This window comes from Moschus berezovskii, chromosome 5 (assembly GCF_049115385.1).
Source record: "Moschus berezovskii isolate FMDL1 chromosome 5, NW_MosBer_1.0, whole genome shotgun sequence".
NCBI lineage: Eukaryota > Metazoa > Chordata > Mammalia > Artiodactyla > Moschidae > Moschus > Moschus berezovskii.
In genome coordinates, this window is record NC_142464.1 from 5208601 (window position 1) to 5212887 (window position 4287).

The 4287-nt window shown below is 54.1% G+C and overlaps 1 pseudogene; it reads right to left on the minus strand.

Annotated features, from left to right (window-relative positions):
- Positions 1–228: 228 nt before the first annotated feature.
- Positions 229–1821, minus strand: LOC148777779 (uncharacterized; annotated as a pseudogene).
- Positions 1822–4287: the final 2466 nt, after the last annotated feature.

Genomic DNA, 4287 nt, shown 5'->3' on the forward strand with positions numbered 1-4287 from the left:
CTTTGCTGGGAAGGGGGGGGGGGGCGCGTGTAGAATGAGTTTTCCCAATGTAGACAGTGGTGATGCTTACCCAGCATGGTGAAGGCCTCCATATTCCCAAATGGTATCAAGGAAGGAAACTTTATTGACACACACTTATGAGCAAAATATATAGAAAGCCATTAGACATAAAAGATGAGAAGAAACATGCCTAGGAGCCTGATGAAAATCAGCACAGGCATAGGGAAGTCAATCTCCCTTGAGTGGGAAGGGAGTGGATGGCGTCCACGGGGAACACACAGGGATGGAGGCTGCAGAGCCAAACGTGCCCCTGGATGAGGAGTTTGACAAAAGGGCTCTGCGTGTCTGTCCCTGCAGAGGTGGGACAGTCATGGTGGGCGTCGGAGTCCTTGGCAGGAGCCAGGGCAGGCTGCCCCTGTGCAGGTGGTCACTCAGGCCCTGACTCGGGTTCTGCCGCCAAAGCCCGAGCAGCTGCAAGTGCATGGGGAGGTGGAGGTTCTGGAAGGTGGTGTAGGACATTGGGGCCTGGGGCTGGGGGTCGTTCAGGCACAGAGATCCGATGTGCTGAGGGTGCTGGCCAGTACCCGGCTGGCCCTGTGTCTTTGGGAGGGGATGTCTCAGGTCTCGATCTCCCCTCAGTGGATCCCTGGGTCCTGAACCTGGAGCTCCCACCTCCGTAGGGACAGGTATTTGACTTGGAGGCCGGCTGAGTTTGACGGCCATAGCTAGAGCTGGGGGAGAAGAAAATGTTCTACAGGCCAGCCTTGCCATGTGCCTAAGTGGGCACAAAAGTTTCCTAGAGATTTGCAAAGAAGCCCCAGCATCGTAGTCTTATTTACAGTCTCCACAATGGGTGGTGTGAGGCCAGCCTTTGGTCCAGACCAAGCCCCAAGTCTGGGGGACTCCTCCCTGTGTGGCTAAGCACAGCCTCCTCATGCTCACATGCGGCAGCCGCAGCAGCCTCACCTCTGTGCTCTGCCGTGATGGGCTCAAGGTCCTCCTGCTGCCACCGAGGCAGGGCTTCTCGGAGCTCTGGGTCAGAGCCAGCTGTGCTGAGCTCCGTGGCAGCCTGAGACTGGGCCCCGGGGTGTGTGCTGGGTGGCGTCTGGGCAGCAGGCCTTGCCCGCTTCCTCTTCATTGCCAGTTGGGCTGAGTCCTCCACGGCCACGCTCACCTGGAGCCTGCACTGGGCCTGCTGGGCAGGGGGCTGGTGCTCTGAGCCCTCCCTCTGGGAGGTGGATGGGGTGTGCCCCTCAGGGGCCACCTCTGGTGGGATGTTCTGCAATGACAGTGACCATGAGCAAGACCTGCTTCGATATTTCTGAGCTGAGCCTGGCCAGGATGTCTGCTGCTTCTTCCCGTCTGCCCTTCTGCTCCCAGAAAGAGCAGAGAGACAAGTGTCCGCTCAGATACCCACCCCGGATGATGGAGACACCCCTGAGAGCATGAGGTCAGCCTGGGCAGCTGGCTCTGCTCGGACTCACCCCATGCCACCCAGCGTGCCCTCCCCTGGGGTGTGGAAACAAGCGGCCCACAGGCTCCTGACCCACATGCGGTTGGGCTTGCCTGAGACAGACACACCCTGAGAATCCCCCGTCCACACACAGGGAAAGGCCCCAGGCTTCCCCAAGTTGGACAGGAGAGGTGGCCTGACCTGGCCTGACCTGCCCTGGGGCTCCGCTTTTACCTTTCCTTCCTTCCAGCAAAGGGCCAGAGGCCTCTCGAGGGGGCCCTGAGCCAGCGTTGACCACGTTCCCACACACTCTGCCTGTGAGCTCGTCTGAGGCCCCGGCCTCTGGGCAGGGGCAAACAGCAGAACATCTTCACAGCAAGCGATCTGGCCAGGGGCTGCTCTCCACTGGGGAGGCCTAGATACCCGGGTTGAGGGTTCTGTTAGGTTCTGTTGCCAGGAAGTGACATCATTTCCTGGGTTCGTGGCCGAGGTCCCTTCCACAAAGCTCCCCAAGGGACCCTTCCCCAAGCCCTTAGGCCATGTGCAGGCACAGTGACACCCACACAGCCCACCCCACAGCCTTCGGGAAACCTGGGTGCAGCCAGGTCCTGAGCTCTGAGGACACAGCTGCTTTCAGCCCAGGATCCTTCTTCTCAGAAGTGATGTGGCCTGGACAAGCCATGTGCCCCGCAGGGTTTCACCAGTCTCTCCATCTGCAGAGTGGGTGTCACTCTCCCATCTCCCCCCTAGGTCTATCAGCCTACGAACAGCTCCAGTGCCTGTTCAAACTTTGGGCCGCTATCACCCGGGACTTGGACACTGAGACTTCCTAAAGGATGGATCCCACACAGGGCTGACCTAGCACAGAATGGGGCAGAATCAGACATGGATGGGCTCTGGAAACTGGGAAGAGGCAGTCCCCTTCCTGCCTATTTCTTGACCCCCGCATTGGGAGGACTGGAAGGTCATATTCAGACATCGACCCCTCTGATATCAACCTTCGTCGTCCTACTCAAGTGTCCCACTCAGCCTCGATGGGTGGGGGAGGCTGCCCCAACAGTGGCTCCCCGCATCCTTGTCTTTGAGTCTCATCATCATTGGTCATTTTCCCCCTTGCAGGGGGAATAGGCACCGTCATTGTTTCCAACATCAAGAGAGATTCATGTAAATTCTGTGAAATCAACTCATTTCCTCTCTCCATTGTTCAGTCTCTCGCCCTCCTTCCGTCTCTTTCTTGATCTTTCCAAATTCAGTCTGTCTCCTTCTCTCTGGGTCTCTCCTGTGGATGCTTGCATGCCTGTGAATGCATGTATGCATGTATATTGTTGACCTAGGGTGAGGCTTTAGGATTTCATTTTGATTGAGGTAAAGGTTTGGGGTTGGAGTTGGTGTTAAGGGAAGGGATAGGTCTGGGGTTTGTTCTGGGAGACGTAGTGGTGTGAGTTCAGTCTCTTTTACGTGGGAACCCCTTTTCCGATATTCTGCTTGCAAATATGCTTTTGTGTTCAGTTTGTTACCATTTTGATTGGTGAATGCTTAGCTTTTCTGTTGCAAAGCTGTTCAAGTGGACAGAAGCCCGTGGGTGTCCTTTGATTTCCTGGTTCCTTGACTTGAAGAGACCCAAATTTGCTTCACCCTCCCCACACATGTTGAGAAGTCCCTGACATGAAGGAGCCTGTGGCCCGTGCTTATTTCCAGATGTTTCATCACTTCAGGCTTTGCGTTGATGTGTTTCACTGAATCTGACGTGCTATGAGTCCAAAAGCCAATGTTATTGTTCAGATGGAACCATCTCCAATTCCCAGGGCCTTTCGGTGCATAGGCTCTTGTTCCCATTCTTATCGCCTCCCCTCCTTTGGCATTGAGAAATTAACTGTAGAAACTTGGGTTTATTTCTGGACCCTCAATTCTATTCCATGGACCTGGTTCTGCTTGTTTGAGTCCTTTTCAGTACCATGCTGTCCTGATGATCCTAGTTTGATAGTCTAATTGGCTATTGGGCAGCCTGCTTTGTCCATTTCAGGGCTTTGTGGCAGATTGCATTGATTCTTTTGACTCTTTTGGTTTCCATAGACATTTTGGAATTATTTGGTTATAATGCCCTGAGAGCAGCCGTTGGTATTTTGAGAGGAAGAGCGTGGACCCTCTGGATTGCCCCACGGTGGGGGTTGGGGGGAAGGGGAATTGACATCGTCTTACAAGGAGGAATTCTTCTAATCTGTGAGCCCAGCTTCTTTTCCATTGGATTGGTGGGCTTCACCTTCTTTCATCCATCTCTTTCAGTTCTCTGAGAAGAGGGGCCTACCTGCTAGGTTAGATGGACTCCTAGCTATTGCTTTTCAGGGAATGTCACTTTCGGTGGGGTTGATCCTTGCCTTCTCCTTCTAAGCGTGTGCTGTGAGTGTTAGAAGTGCCAAGGATCTCTCTTCCCCTTCCTCAGTGTCCATCTCTTAGAGTCTCCAGGTAGAACAGGCCTAGTCCAGTGTCCCACGGGTTTCGGGGAGGGCAGCTAGACCGTGTTTCTCAGGCCCTCAGTGCTGGGCATCAATTAGTGTCCTCTCCGTGTCCCTTCCTTCGCCTGGTGTCCCTTCAAACCTCTCCTTCAGGCTTGTCTGTGTTCATGTCATTTGTGTATTAGAAGCCAAATCCTGCCTCCTCTCTGTGTATGCAAACAGTGTTCTCCCAGCTTGGGATGTGTCGTTTGCGCTTTTCAGACAGTCTTTCTCAGAATCCAAATCTTGGAATTGACAATGTTCACTGTGTTCCCTGGTTCCTCTTTGTGTAGTGCCTTTCTGTATTGTGTGTGAAGACTCAGAACTCATGTCTAATGTCTG